The following is a 16,226-nucleotide window of genomic DNA, read 5'->3' as shown; positions in this document are numbered from 1 at the left end:
AGTCTCCAGAGTGCTGGGAGCAGCCCAGGGAGGGGCTGGGCCGAGCACCACTTCTGGCTGAGAGAAGCACCCCGAGTGCTGGGGCAGCCTAGGCGTGCAGAGAAAGCCAGCCTCAGAGTGTGGCTGAGGGTCTCTTCCTGCACCACACATGCTGCCTAGCCTTTCCTAGACCTTGAGACTCCGGCACTCAGAAAGGCAGCCTTTAAGACAATCAGGGCTGTTAGCCTCTATGGCGGGGAGAGAGAACTCTAGAAGATGTTTTCCCCATCTGCCTCCAGAGCTGTCAAGGGGGCCCAGCCAGTCAAAGCTTTGTTGGGAAACACGTTTAAAGGACATGGTCACCCAGCAGGGGAAGTGTGTGAATGAGAGCTGAAAGCTAAGACCATGGCACAGAAACTTCTCAAAGGGCCAGGTTCTCCTAGGACAAGTCTCTCTACTTCTCCTACCTCCCACCCTAAGGGAAAGCTGATTCCCCAAACCTATTTAAAAAAAAAAAAAAGTAGGGCACTAAAGGATTTCTCCCCTCCCTGAGCCTCCCAGGACAAAGATTCCTAGCAGTTCCCCCCACCACCACTAGGCCAGCCCTATCCCCCCACCTCCCCAAATGCCCCTTCATCCTGTCCTAGTTCCCCTCCGGGGCTGATGTTCCCCACCCTTCGCCAGAGAGGGTAACAGCAGCAGTGGCCGATGGAGCTGAGCCATGCCATTCTGGCAGCCTAGAGCCAGAGCAGAAGAAGGGACCGGGCTTCTGTCAGCAGCCCAGCCTGTGCTGACCTTGGCTTCGTGCCCACTCATGGACAGGGATGGAGGCCAAAAGGGTCAGAAGAGAAACGTACCTAGTCAGAGGGAAGGAGACCCAAGTGGCAGGAAGCCCATGCTTGGCCTAGGAAGTGGTTGCAGGGTGAGGTTGGAGGACTGGACTTTCCCCCCCAATATCCAGGAGTGAAGATCCACTGGCTCTGGGAAGGAGTGTGTGTGTCAGGGGGAAGAGTTGTCTTTATTTGGGGTCCTGGTGGGAGGGAGAGAAGGGAACATTGACTCGGGAGGGGGCTGAGTGGTCATGAGAGCCCATGTGCTCCTGCCCAGCCTGTCCAGCAGCTGGAGGAATTCTACTCAGAGTGTCCCCCTTGTGGGTGGCTGTCTCCTTTGCCCCAGGAGGCTCTGACTGAGTGGGCTACAATCACAGGCTGGCTAAAGGCACTTGGTGTTCCTCCTGTGCCCGCCCACTGATCTACCGCAGTTCCCTGCCTCCTTTGTTAAATCTGGTCAGCAAACCCCGCAAAGAAGAGGCCAAGGGCTGCACACCCCTGTCTGTCCCCCAAGGGACCTTTTGGCCTCTCCTCTCTCCACCCCACTTTGCCAGGACCTCTTCACCTCGGCCTCCTTCCTTCCCAGTCCAGAGCCCTTCTACACCTGGAAAGGCCTCCACCTCTTCCTCTTCTAAGCTTCCTTCAGCTCCCCTAACCCTTCCTGAGTGAGTGCTGCTCCCACCCCACCCCACCAAGGTGGTGGTGCCAACACCTGGGCCCCATCACCTCTCCTCACTTCAGCACACGCCCAGCAGCCCAGCCGTCCTCCATTGCAAAGGACTTGCCTCTTGGTCTGGGGACAGGAATGGATCCATCAGATCTCCTGGACCACCTCTCCGTACTTCCAGGCAGGGGGCTCTCCCTCCCTAGATGCCTTCAGACCTATCCGGAAGGGTTAACTGCCTCTGAGAGAGCAGAGAGAGGGAGATGCAGAGAGGAAAACATCTAGGGCTGAGAGAAAACACGATGCACACCCCTCCCCCACCGTGCACGACCAGACTGACAGCCGGGACAGACTGGCTGCTCCGTCATCTCCAGTCCAGCCGCCGGGCACCTCCCCCACCGCTCGCCGCAGTCCCTGCAGAACGCCTGCCCTCGGTTCCAGCTACCTGGCACCGGGCAGGGCACCTCAGCAGGGCAGCTAAGTCCTTGCAGTGATGGTAGTACCCACTTTCCCCTTCCTCTATTCCATGCCCGGGTCCCCTCTCCCCTGGGAGTGGGGTGGCTGCTCCCTTGGCCCCCTGAAGTGCCTGAACTTTAGGTCCCAGGAACAGTTACTGAGCCACCTGGCCCCTCAGCCCCAACAGACTAATTGGAGGGCACAGCTCCCGGGGGGAGGGACACCGGGGCACCAATTAAATGTGGCTGCAGCACTTGCCCCTCCCCCATCATAGGGACCCCCCCAAGGGTGGGGGAATAAAGAAAGCTGGACTTTTATAGTCCTTTTATCTGACCCACTCCCTCTTAAAGGGATCGGAACCCTCTCCTTAAAGGGATCTCCTGAAATTATTTGCCCCCAAGCAAATCCAAGTGCAAGCCTCTGTTTGGTCTTTACCTGCTGGGGCCCCTTTCCCTAGAGATGGGGGAGGCAGAAGTGTTCTCCCTGTGACTCTGAACTGGAGGGGCAAGACCCCATTCTGCCACCAAGGAGCCAGCTGTTGAGTGCCCGGCAGAGAACAGGACCCCACTCTCCTCTAATGGCACTCACTGCCACAGCATAAGGCTAGGGTTAAAGTCAAGGTGAGGTGGGGTCCTGTGTGGGCCCAGTCTCTGCTAAGATGGGATAAGGGGGGCTATGTGCACTCAGACTTTGGGGAACACATGTCCATGGTGCTGTGTCCAAAACCCCCATCTGTCCAGTACAAGCCTCCAGATTGCTGACAGGAGAAGTCTTAGCAGGCAGCCTCTCCCCGAAAAGCTGCATTCTCCTTTCCTCTCTCCCAACTCCTGACTCTTACTCTCTTTGGGGCCCCTGGCTTTCCCCTTGGGGTGCCCTCTCTGCCCCTTATACAAGTTGCCTCTACCGCAGCCCCAACAACTGTTTCTGGCTCTCTCCTGCTCAAGGGCTCATCCCTGGGGTATGCCTCACCCCTGCGCCCTCCCCCCGCCCCAACAACCAAGGAGGTGGGGGATGGGCACACCTCGGCTCCCGGGAGCCCAGCAGAGCTGCATCCTCTCCCTCCAGCTTACTCGCACCAAGTCTCACCCAGCCCTTGGGGTTCAGGGTTCCAGGGAGGGTGAGTGTGAATGGGGTGCAGAAGGGTCCGAGGGCACTCCAGACCGACAGAGGGACAGAGTCGGAAGCAGACGCTCACTGAAGCCACCCCTTCTTCCCCTCCTCCCTTCGCCCGTGGAGGGTCGACGCTGCCAAGGGAGGGCTTCCCCAGGCGCTTGGGAACTCGCCAAGTCCCCCACGGCTGCCACTCCCTGAAGGAGAGGCTCCCCCCAAGGGCTGGAGCTTGGAGGCCTTCCCACCCCCCCACCCCTCCCTCCCCCCCTCCGGCAGCTGCTGCAGCCTCCGGCTGAGGTCAGGCTCCACCTCCTTTCTCCGGAGGGAAAGCGCGAGGGTTGTTTGTTGTAGGGGTGTGTGAGGGAGAAGGTTTGAGATCACCTGGCTGGGTGGGCACGGGCTCTGAGGGCGGGAGCGAGGCTGGGTGGGCTGGCTTCGGCAGGAGCCTCCTGCGGTGGGTGAAATGCTAACCTCACCCTACCCACCCCCCGGCGGGTTTTGAAAACCAAGCCCCGTCTTCTGAGCTAGTTCTTCCATCTAGCCGCTCACTGGCCCGTGCCCCGCCCTGCTATCCGTCCCTTCCGGAGTGGCCAGATCCCCCCCCCCCCCCCCCCCCCGCCCTCCGCCGCAGAAGGGCAAGCCCTGGGGTTACCGCGAGGAACAAGACTGTTCCTGCTCTCAAGAAGCTTCTAGTCGGGGGCTGGAATGTGTTAGGGATAGAGGGACCAGTAGACATAAGACAGCTCGATAAACATAACTTCGTGACAGCAACGGGTAATGGCTGCTGAGGAAGCAAAGGGAAGGGTGCCAAGGTTTGCCCCTGGTGTGGGGCTGGGTGGGGTGAGGTGAGAGAATGTTCGATGAATGGCTAAGCTGTGCCGAGGCTTTCTGAAGGAGCAGGCATTCTTCCCGTCAGACCTACCCTTGGTAGGAGGGGAAGTTGAAGAAGTCTCCCCCGGGGGTGCTGACGTTAAGGAAGGCAGAAGAGCTGTGAAATAGGGGGTGAGGCTGGATATGAGACTGGAGAGTGGCGGGGACCACCCAGGCTTCATAAGCCTTGTCAGGGAGCCTCGTTTCAAAGGCACTGGAATGTCCTGGAGGACTTTAAGGGAAGGAAGGTCCTGGTCAGATCTATGTCTGACAGGGATCTGGGGAGGTGGGTTGGGGGGAGCAGAAGAATATGGCTCATGGGGGGAGAATGTTGCACCTCCGTTTCCACCCAGCAGACTGGCAGGCATCCCAAAAGGATGTGTCTCTATCCTCCCTCTCAGGTCCTAGATGGGCGGTAAAGGGTCCATCTTTGGGAAAGAATCCTCTCTCAGCACCGCTCTCACTGCCATGCAGAGTCTCTAACTTCTCTCTCTCCCCCTGGGAAGGGATAGGTGGCTCCAGTATCTGCATCTCTCTCCTTCTAGAGAGTTCTGCCCTTCCAGAATCATTGCTATTTCCTAGAATAGCGACAGGAAAGAAGTCGGCAAACAGCGGGATCAACTTTCCCTCCAGGTGCTCTTTCTGCACCTCACTTGGGACTAGAACCCTCAGGTAGTGGACATTAGTGATAAAAACCATATAGAGTCCCAAGCAAATGCCCCTCAGTGGGGCCCTTGGGCTGTCATCAGACTGAGCATTTGACTTCCGGGAGCTGGTGCTGCCCTCACCCCAGTCCCAGAAGGTAGGCATGATTACTGTCACCATTTCACAGATTTGAAAACCGAGGCTTAGAGCAGTTAATGTCTGACCCAGGTCACACAGGCAGGCAGACTTAAACCCCAGCCTGCCTGATTCAGGTCAGGGTCAGATTTCCTGGTCCCACTACACAGCATTGCCTTCTATGAGCCTGGAGAACACTGCCCTGCGGGCTTACCTGTTTCCCTTTGACCACAACCACATTTGGGATTGCCAGGGGAGTAGGACGGGGTGTGGATATGTCAGTGAAATCTCATACTTTATTTTTGTTTTTAAAGATTTTATTTATTGGGGTGCCTGGGTGGCTCAGTGGGTTAAGCCTCTACCTTCAGCTCAGGTCATGATCTCAGGGTCTTGGGATTGAGCCCAACATCAGGCTCTGCTCAGCGGGGAGCCTGCTTCCCCCCCCCCCCCTCTCTGCCTTCTTCTCTGCCTACTTGTTCTCTCTCTCTCATCACAGTATGAGACTATAGACCTCTGATGGACACCACTACGGTTTTGTCTCCTTCTTTACGGCTTCCTATGTGTCTAGCACCTCCCTGGACCCAAGGAAGGTTGGCATTCTAGATCCCTCAGAACCTAGTCTCAGGATATACAACCCTCTGCCTCTCTCCTTCCACAGATCAACTCAGGAATCCCAAACTAGCAATCGTCAAACACAATTCAGCAGGCAGACAAGTTCTGTTTGACAAGTTCCTTCTTTTTTTTTTTTTAATTATTCATTATTTTAAGTAATCTCTATACCCAATGTGGGGCTCAAACTCATAACCCCGAGATCAAGAGTCTCACACTCCTCTGTCTGAAACAGCCGGGCACCCCGGTTTGACAACTTCTTATCCACAGGGATTTCAAGAAGATTAAAATTAGGAACCAAAAAAAAAAAAAAATTAGGAACCAATGCTGAAGTTTCTGGAGATTGAAAATAAAAATTTGGATTTCCAGTTTCTCTTGAAAAAATCAGAAAGTCTGGCTCCCTTTGGTCCTCATCTCCACTTACAACAGCACCCTGCTGCCAAGTAGCAAACATTGCCCTTACAGGAGGCGCGCTTCGGTTTGCAATGGTTCTGCCTGGCCCTGTTCAGGCACTTGTAAGACGTGCCTGATCCCTGAAGGTTTTCAGTCTTGTGATCCTTGTGCTGTGGCCACAGAAACACAGACGGATGTTACGGTACATGTCTTTGGAGTGTCTGCCTTCCTTGGACCTACTTGGAGTACCTTGTTCTATTCTCACGGGCCATCTCATAGCATTTTTATTATTGCCCCATGTACAGAAGCCACAGACCCAGGCTGAAGATGAAAAGGGATGTTCAGGGTCTTTCGGTAAGAGCATGGCTTAATGTCTTGCAAATAGTAGGTGCCTAATAATGTTTGATGAACTGAACAGTAAGTGATCAGTAAGTAGTAACTAAATGAATACATTGATGGAAAAGGAAAGACCATTCCAAGGAGCACAACGTCTGAGATGTTCTGGGTGTGGGATGTTGCTTGGGACCTCGGCTTCCTCGGGGTCACTGCTCTCATGAGGCTTGTCTGCTGATATCAAATGGGATTATTTTAAGGGAGATCCCTCCCTTGAGGAACCCCATGGGCTGTGGACTAGAAGTTTGTGGGGGGTGGTGCACCCACTGTGGTTCCTTCAACCCAGACCTGCAGACGCCTGGGATGAGGAGGAAACTCGTATCTGGAATGGGCTGGGGTCTCCAGACCCTCCAAAGCCAGGGGTCTTAAACAGAACGCACGGGCAGCCGCTCAACACCTGTTTCTTTCTTTAATCCTCAACAATGCTATTAGGAAAATATTCTCAAATTTACAAATGAACGAGGAAACTGAGACCTGGAGCCTCTAAGTAACTTCTCAAGATCACACAGATATGGAGTGACTCCAAACCTCGGCCTTTTTTTTTTTTAAGATTTTATTTATTTGACAGAGAGAGATCACAAGCGGGCAGAGAGGCAAGCAGAGAGAGAGAGAGGAAGAAGCAGGCTCCCTGCAGAGGGGAAAGCCCGATGCGGGACTCGATCCCAGGACCCCGAGATCATGACCTGAGCCGAAAGCAGAGGCTTAACCACTGAGCCACCCAGGTGCCCCCAAACCTCTGCCTTTACCCTACCCTTGGTAGGTTTAAAACATTTACTCTTTCTACATTTCACCAAGCCTACTGTTTAAGAATAAAACTCTTTAGCCAGGCTTCCCGAGTAGAAGTCCTCTACAGCTTCCTAAAACATGCAAAGTCCTTGCAACAGCACCCAAACCATAGCAACTGTCCCCAAAGCATTAGCAATTATGAACCTACTTCATTACGCTTCCGTCGGGCCATTCCTGCCGCCTGCCCTGTTACTGTATTTGAATCTGGTCCTGCAACCCCGTTTGGCCCCTGTCTCCCAGATGGAGTCCCTACTATGTTGTGCCCATGCTGTATTCTGTCCACCCAGCTGCAGCATGTCCCATTCTGGCTTCAGCCAGGCTGAATGTCTTCCTTTGCTGAGTCTAAAGGAGGGACCAGCCTCTCTACCCAGGGCTTATCCACTACACCATCCTAACACCAGGACTATCTCTGTGACCCCAGCCAGCCTCCTCTGCATTTGGAAAGATCTCCCCTGGCATCCCTAATCCCATTCCCCAAGGTGTGGGTGACTCCATCTCCTCCAGGTTCCCAGCCACAGCCACTGACTTCTCTAGTCTTCCAAAACCAAGAGCAGAGGGAGAGCCAGTTGTGGCCAGGACAACTCCTCCACAACCCCCCAGCAGAGACATTCCCTGGAGAGGTCCCCAAACTACAGTCTGGGCCACAAGTATTGTGTACCAACCACAGAGAGCTCTACTCAAGCTCAGCACCATTCAGGCACCAGTGGGACCTAGAAGGTGATGCCAATCACATGGCTTCTGACTTTGGAAAGCTTCCACTCCACTGGGCAGAGGACCCTCTGAAACTGAAGAACCTGGCCAAGAGTCTATGACTCAAGCATGAGTCAAGGGTTAGATGATAAATGGGTGGGCAGGTGACACCAAGACTCAGGCACTAGATCTGACAAATATTGCTCCCGATTCATGAATATTGCTGTATTTAAAAAAATCTTATAAGGGGATTTATGAAATTCATACCTAGCTGTATGGGCAACTCTGCTCTATTCAGACGCATATAGGGAAGTCAGCAACTGCCCTTTTCATCGGTTTCCCTCTGTTGGACTGTGTTCTGTGGCCATAGGTAACATTCCTAGAGAGACTTCGTGAGCCAGGTGCTGTGCTAAATTCTTTTTTTTTTTTTTAAACACAGTTTTATTACTTTTAACTGGTCTTTTTTTTTTTTTAAGATTTTATTTATTTATTTGACAGACAGATCACAAGTAGGCAGAGAGGCAGGCAGAGAGAGAGGGGGAAGCAGACTCCCTGCTGAGTAGAGAGCCCAATGTGGTGCTCGATCCCAGGACCCTGGGATCATGACTTGAGCCGAAGGCAGAGGCTTTAACCCACTGAGCCACCCAGGCGTCCTTGTGCTAAATTCTTTATATGCTCTCATTTAATCCTCAACCTGTCTTATGAAACAGTTTCTGTTATTGTTCCCATTTTACTGATGAGAAAATGGAGGCACAGAGAAGTTCAATAACTTGTCCAGAATCACACAGTTAATAAGTAGGGAGCCAGGCTTCAGATCCCAACCTTGTCACTTCTAATTGTTCCTCTATCACTCGTTCCTAAACGAGCTTCCCTAAACAATTCTCTATTATGTTTTCCAAACGTCTGTTGGCAACTCATTTGGATTTTACACATGAAGTTGCTGTGAGTAACGTTCATCTCAGTATTAGATTGGGGGCAAAATATTGCAGGCGTATTGTCATATTTCTTTATAAAAAGAATATTCCTTTTGCAAAGCTTCATCAAAAGTACCCTTTCCCTGCCCTCTGCACTTATTTTGACACCGAAATAACAATGTGGTCTTTCAGGAACATCAGATACGCTACAACCAACTTCCAGCTATACGCGAACTCAGTGCTCTCCCAGGGCTTTGATTTTGGGGTAAACGCACCACCTCCCACCCAGTCTCCAAAGTCAGGAATATTCTAATATTCCTTGGTGCCTCCCTTTCCCTTGCCAGCCACCACCCATAGCTAATCCATCACCACAACCTGACTGTCATTTACCAGCACTTCGACCACCCCCTTCCTCCCCACCCCAGGAACCATAGCCCAGTCATGCACCCCACACCACCGCCCCATGTCTGTTTTCTACACAACAACCAGAGGAGTTTTCCAGAACAGAACTGCATCATATCATTCTACTAGAGCCCTTCTGAGGCTCCTGCTGGCTGTCAGGATAAAGACCCAAACCTGGAACCCGGGATGACCGGAGGATGCCCCAACGGGGAGGCTCCCTGATCCCAACCCCTCCTCCCCAAAATCACACTCCTGGACCGGAGATGCCCCCTCTCTCCCAAGCCCGGCTGAGCAAGTCAGTGGTTCCTTGGTGAGGCTTGTCTCCCCAGCTAGGCGAGGCGGAGGACCACATCTGCTTTGGGTCCCACTGGTTCCCCACAGCCTGGCGGGGTAAGTGCACATGTTGGATTCTCAGTAACAATTACTGAATGGTGAATGAATAAATAACAGGCAGAGGATTGAAGCTTCAGCTGCTTTGCCAGGTGGCTGCAGCAGGGGACTTCTCTATCAACTTAGCAGACTACATCCTGTAGGCACAGTGTGTGCTGGGCCCTGCCTGCTGCCCCAAGACTCACTCCGCCCAGTCCAGTTTGCCTGGTTTCAGGACTAATTATGATGTCACCTTGGCCTGTGAGTCCCCACCGTTGGGGGAGGTTTGTAATTTGTGTACATTCTTACTATAAAACTTACTGACTTGATTAATTCAGTGACTGGATTATAATAGTTACTGTTCCGATTGGGCAGACTCTGAAACACAGTAATAAAGTCATGGTTCTGGCTTTGGCAGTCCAGATGGCTTCTCCAAGAAGTGAGGGTCTGTGGCCCCAGAACCCTGTTCTTTCCGTTGCTACTGAGAAGAATGGGAGAATTTAGTTCAAGGCAAAGCCTTGGGATTTCCCCTGCCCCCTTCTATCCCTCCCCCTGTAAGTCTGCCCTTTAGGTTTCAGTTAAATCTGATCTCATTTAGATAAGCTCAGTGGAGGGCGACAGGAAAAGAGGGGGTCCGCTCCTGCAGCCCCCAGGGCAGGCATTCATTATGCAAGTATTCATTGGATGGGCACCTCTACTTAGCCAGGTTTCATGCTGGGGATAGAGTGCAGAGCTAGGGACAGCGCCAGTGTTTGGGTGAGCAGTGCTCAGTGCTGGGGCTTAAATAGAAAACCTTAAAAGTGGCTGGAGTGATGGAAACAATTGGGTTTATGTCTATTTCCTCAACTGAATTGTAATCTCCTTTGGCTCCACAATTCTTATACCCCTGGCACACAGTAAAGACAGGTTATTCTTAACTGGGGATTGGCAGGTGAAGGGGCAGCTCACTCAAGTGGGCTGAGCCTGGGGTGTACTGGCTGGGGGGCAGGCAGGAGGTTGGAGGGCAGAAGGTCCATCTGTTGACTGAGGGCTGGGTGGTGGGCCCCAGGTAACCCGCAGACTCTGAGGAGCAGAGAGATGAAGTTTCAGGAGGCAGCTTGGAAATGAATTGGGTGATTGTTCCTGGTGAGAGGAGCAGGCTAGGGGTAGTGTGGGGTAGGGTGAGTGGCAGGAAGGGGCTTATCAGGGGACCTTGTGGGGAAGCCTAAGATGCTTAAGTCCCCAGGAGTGGCCCCTTGGGGCTTCCAGCCTTGGAGCAGAGGGGACATAGAAGTTTGAGGAATATGGGACAGGAAGTGTACCCTTTAGTGAGAAGGGGCCCCAGAGCTAACACTGAGAAGCCAGTGTGTCCCTGTCTGACCCTTCCTCGGGGAGGGCTAACAGCCTCACTTACAGATTGTCTTGTTGCCCTACTGACAACGGGCCCCACACTCCAGAGGCTCTTGGCAACCTACGCCCCCCCCCACACACACACCATGGGTCACTCCAGGGCTCAGGAGTCCTGGACAAGAAGCTCCAGCCCCTTGGAGGTGTGGGTGATCAGGTGAAGACAGCAGAAAAACTGCAGCCCGAAGCTCTCCAACAGGCTCCTAGGGGTCAGGGAATGGGGCACAGGGGTGTGTGTGTGGCAGGGTTCCAAGCACCCAGAGGCTCCCACAGAAGGAGAAGACTAAGGAAGGTCTTTCCAGGGAGACTTCCCCTCCCTTCACTCTGGAGCCAGGCAGCCTCCCCGGGAGCTGAGATACCCTGAGTACCCCAGGAGATAGAGAATCCAAAGGGCAATCTATTTCCCATCCCCTCCTTCCCAGCTTTGCAGGACTGCAGAGTATACCCTGCCCAGGTACACCTGGGAGGTGGGAGCAGGGAGACAGTTGGGGAGTGGGGAGAGAGGCTGGATCTGAGTAGCTGGGTGGGGATTCTTTAGTCTGAACAGTCCTCAGCTCTGGTGGTCTCAGCCTAGGGAGCAGTTCCCCGTTCCCCCAGGCAAAAGCGGTTACAGAAAATTCACATACCTTCAGCCTTAATTGGCAATCTTGCAGTGGCCCCAACCTCCCCCCACCCTTCCACTCTGGGCCAACGATAGGGAATCTGGACAGCAAGGAAGGACTTGGCAGGCTGAAGGAGAAGGACAGCAAGTCTCACCTTCATACAGCATGTTCTCCTTTCAGATTCTTCCTTCCCCTATTTTATTTCATTTATTTGTTTTTCTTTAAGATTTTAATTTTAAAGTAAGCTCTACACCCAACGTGGGGCTTGAACACACAGTCCCGAGATCAAGAGTTGCATGCTCTATGGAATGAGCCAGACAGGCACCTCTGTTCTAAATCTTGATTCACCCCACAATAAATTTAATTAAACACTTTTACTTCCATGAGTAAAGGGACCTACCGCATAGCCAACCCTGCCCAGCCTGGCAGCATCAGATGGGGCTCGAGTAGGGCTTAAGACTGCTAGCCCATTCCCATAAACAGAGCAAGCACCTGGGGCCCCCAGGTGGTCCTGAAAGCGAAAGCCCACTCTTTTTGCCGAACCTGCCTGTCAGGGAGCCCAGGCCCATGTGCCTCCACAGGGACACTGCAGGTGGCTCCCGGTGCTGGGGCTTATCTCCTGAGGGCAGCTGCAAGCTGACCGTCCTTGCCTCTGTTTCTGCGGCGTGTCTAACAGCCCCGTCTCTCGGTGCATGGGATCGTGTGCACAGCTTTGTGGTGTGTGCGCATGCGTGGTTGGCCCCGGAAGGGCACGAGGGCACAGGTGTGTTTGGATGGAGCAGTGTCCATCCCTGAGGTTCCAGGCACAGTCCTGGTCTTCCTTCTTTCTTCCCTCCCTCTGCAGCTGGTGACGGAAGCCCTCTGTACTCCTTCCACTGATCCACTGCCCTCTTCGTTGGAGGGAAGATACTGCCTGTGCTGTAGGGCCCGAGATACTCCTGGGCCCCGAATACTGTTCCTCTCTTCCAGAAAACTCCTACCTGCCTGTCTGGCCCTCACTCTCCCATGTCTTTTGGGGCAAAGTTGTGTCAGATGGCTTGGCAGAGTAAATAGAAACATAACTGTCTCTGAGGCTGATCTGTGCTAACTCAGTGACGTCTCCCAGGTCCTGGCAGGTGCTCGGCTCAGAGGTTGTCTTTAAAGGTTTGTTGACCATGTGGTTTATGGGCCTGGGCAGGAAAGCAGGGATGGACACTTTTTCGCCAACTTCTTCCCCTTGTTGAAAATAAGCTCATACAGTTGGCTGGCCCTGGGGCTGGACATGCTGCCTCTGTCCCAGGTCACCCCTGGTGGCACCAATCTAAAAAATATAGGCACACAATGACTTTGGAAAACAGTTGGAATTACCTAGTAAAGTTGATCACATGCATACCTGACAAGAGAGAAATGATATTCCTGGGAACACACGTAGAGGGATTCCTGCACACAGAAACCAGAAGATGCAACCAGAATGCCCCAAACTGGAAACAGCCCAAATGCCCATCCACACTAGCACAGATAATTAACTTGTAGTATTTTCACACAATGGAATACTATACAAGAAAAAAAAAACTGGACCAATTACAGCTCCACCCCTTAACATGAACAAATCTTTAAAAACCACACAATAAGCCAAAGAAGCAAGATACAGAGTATATTTAGAATGAATCTAACTGCAGAAAGTAAAAAAAAAAAAAAAAAAAAAGAACAGAAAACAGAGAAAAACAGGCAATCCAAACAATATTGTTTAGGGATATACACAGAGGTAGGAAACTGTAAAAAAAGGGGGGATATTGGGGAGAAGATTGTCATTAAGTCGAGGATGGTGGCTCCTCTGGGAAGAATGGGTCAAGGCCTCACATGCAGGCTTCTAAGGTACTTGGATTACTGACCTGGGGGCTGGGTACACAGGCGTTTATTATTGTTTACACTGCATTTATGCATGTTACATACTTTTCTGTATATATCATACATTTTACACAAGAAAAAGAAAAAGGATGGTATGTGCTCAACTCTGCCCCTTTTCTCCGTCCAATCCCCATTCATGTCCTCTGCTGCCAGAGGCAGGGCCAGGGTCCTCCATCCACATTTCTCCTCTGTTTTTGAGTGGGTCGGAGGAATATGGGGGTGAGGGCCTCCCCTCTGCAGCTGGGCCCTGGCTACTCCAGGATGAGGAGGCCTAGGGAAAGCGGGGCCAGGAGAGGCTGGCTGGCTCCACTCTTTCTGCCAGCTCTGGGGATTAGGCCAAGGCTCTGGCCCACCTGTTGTTTCACTCATTCAGTGTGCACAGAGCCATGGAGGGGTTGCTGTGAGCACTGGGTGCTGTGGGGAGGGTTAAGCTAGAAATGGTCTTTGACCTCAAAGATCTTACAATATACTCAGAGGGAACCATATACACAAATAATACAGTACCAGAAAAATGTGAGCTAAGTGTTACAGGACTACTTACCTACTCTTTCAATAAACATTTGTTGAGCACCTGTTACATGCCAGGAACTGTGCTGGATGGTGAGCATATAAGGGCCGTCGAATCACAATCCCAGCCCTTAAGTTCTTAGCCTAATTCGGAGGAAACACACATACAAGATAAATACAACAGGGGAGCAAGCCCACTGAGGCAGACAGGCTCAGGGAGAAGCAGAAGGCCACTCCCCCAACCCCTGCCTGCTTAGGATAGGTGAGATGGAGTGGGGAGGGCTGGAGTAGGGAGGTCTTCCTAAACATTCAGACCTTGAATTGAGACTTTCAGGATGAGGAAAACAAGAGCTAGGCGAAGGGCCAGAAGGTCATCTTTTGCAGAGGGGCCAGTTGGGCAAAGGTCAGGGGTAAGGAAGAGCACCTGAGGACTATTTGCTACCAAAACACAAGTACTCAGCAGGGATGGGGAGAGTAGCAGCTGGAGAGGACAGCCGAGGGGGATCAGAGTCATATTTGCCTTGTAAAACCTTGGATTATATGGGTACTGGGATCTACTGAAAGATTTAGGGGGAGCTGGATAGTCCACTCCCACTCAGAATAGAGGAAGGGTTGAGGGACACGGATTGGAGGAAGGCAGACAAGTTGTCAGGTTGTTGTGGATCCAAAAAATATTTAGATAGGCCAGTTAAGATAGGCTAGATGGGTGATGGGTGTGGGAGACACCAGCTCCCTGCCCACCCCCCAGCAGGGCTCCAAGCCAGAACTAGTGTGGCTCTGGGCTCTGGGTACCAAAGAGCACTAAGTGTGGGCAGGAGGAATGCGAACAGGATTCTGTACCATTTGGCCCCAGGGTTCCCGAAGGCTGGCTTGTGGGACAGGACCAGGCTGAGGAAGCAAGGAAAATACAGCATGTCATGAGCTGTTTGTAAGTGCAGTGTAGGCACAGTGAAGAACTCTCCTTGGAAGTGTTTGCAAGCCAATCAGTAAAGAAGCACATCACTTAGAGGCATCAAGTACATTACCAGAAGAAATCGCTTAAACATTCAAGGGTGGTTTTGTCCTGGGGTGGAGGGATTGGAGATAGGGGTGATTTTTTAAAAAACGTTAACATGTTAAACTATCATATTTTAAAACTCACGGACATAAAACATACGAAATTTAAAAAAAAAGATTTTATTTATACATTTGACAGACAGAGATCACAAGTAGGCAGAGAGGCAGGCAAGAGAGAGAGGAAGGGAAGCATGCTCCTGAGATCATGACCTGAGCCAAAGCAGAGGCTTTAACCCATCGAGCCACCCAGGCGCCCCCAAAACATACGAAATTTTAAAAATAAAAAAGCTCTGGCTTTGTTCTGAGTTTACATCACATACTTTTTTTAATTGCTAAAAGTGACATTTTTTTTCTTTTGGTATTAAACGATACAAGATAGAGGATAGCCAGCGTCTCCCCCGCTCCCCTCACGTTCTCATTAGGCAAAACAAAACAAAACAAAACAAAACAAAAGACCTTGAGCCCTGTGCATCCCGAAATCAGAGACTAGGAGCCAATAGTCCGGAGCACCGAGCTTAAGGCCGGAGAGCGGCGACTCTGTGCGTCTGCAACCCCGCGGGCGGCCGGCAGAGGTCAGGCGAGTTCTACGGAGGCCCCGCGGAACCGCGCCCGAGTTCGGAGTCCCAGCGCGCTCCGCGGGGCGCGCCCCCTCGGCGGCTGGGCGGGGTACAGGGAGGACACGCGGCCCGCCGTAACCCAGGGGTCACGACTAATGGTCACCTGGGACCTGGGTCCCGGCTCTGCCGGGCAGACGTAGGCTGGGCGCCAGCTGCCGAATTAAAGAGGATTCCCCCCACCCAAAACCACGCCGCGCGGACACTAGCTCTGGCTCCACCTCGCGTCTGGGCGTGGCTGGGCGCCTGGTTCCCTGCCGAGTTCCATGCCCCTGGGCCGCTCACCTAATGCGTCTTCTGGAAGGACGCCCTGCACAATAATGTCTCCCACGGGGTTGTGAAGACCAGGGAGCTACTCTTACCAAATCCAGACTGGCCAGTGCCACATAGGCAAGGCTGTTTTTACTAGAATTAGGATTCAAGCCTCTGGGGAGGTGTCCTCTAGGTCCTAAAAGGTTGCCCTACCTCAGAACTATTCCCCCCCCCCCCCCCGCCTTTTTTTTTTTTTTAAGATTTTCTTTCTATGTATTTGACAGAGAGAGATCACAAGTAGGCAGAAAGGCAGGCAGAGAGAGAGGGGAGGAAGCAGGCACAGAGAGCCCTATCCGGGGCTCTATCCCAGGACCCTGGGATCATGACCTGAGCTGAAGGCAGAGGCTTTAACCCACTGAGCCACCCAGGTGCCCCCGCTCAGAACTGTTCTTGAAGGTATGATTAGGTCTGCGGTTGATCAAGGAATCTGCATTTTACAGACCACACCTGGAGAACCCCTCTCAGCTTCTGTTGCCATCCCCCAGGGTAAACAATGAATGGGACACTAGTCAATAGCAGGTCTGGGCTGATAGTGTGACCTGCCTAAAATTGGAGTGGATGGAATTAGAAGCAGCCCCAGGACTGATTAGTGCTGGGAGCTGGTGGCTGTAGTTACC

General features: G+C 52.4%; 1 long non-coding RNA gene across 1 annotated transcript; it reads right to left on the bottom strand.

Annotated features, from left to right (window-relative positions):
* Positions 1–12,852: 12,852 nt before the first annotated feature.
* LOC125104829 (uncharacterized) lies at positions 12,853–14,284 on the bottom strand. Its single transcript, XR_007128740.1, has 2 exons — positions 13,662–14,284; positions 12,853–13,111 (listed from the first exon to the last, which is right to left on the bottom strand). It is a non-coding gene; the product is annotated as an uncharacterized LOC125104829 (long non-coding RNA).
* Between the last annotated feature and the right edge of the window lie 1,942 nt (positions 14,285–16,226).

This window comes from Lutra lutra, chromosome 7, assembly GCF_902655055.1.
Source record: "Lutra lutra chromosome 7, mLutLut1.2, whole genome shotgun sequence".
Lineage (NCBI taxonomy): Eukaryota > Metazoa > Chordata > Mammalia > Carnivora > Mustelidae > Lutra > Lutra lutra.
This window is presented reverse-complemented; position numbering and strand designations above follow the sequence as displayed.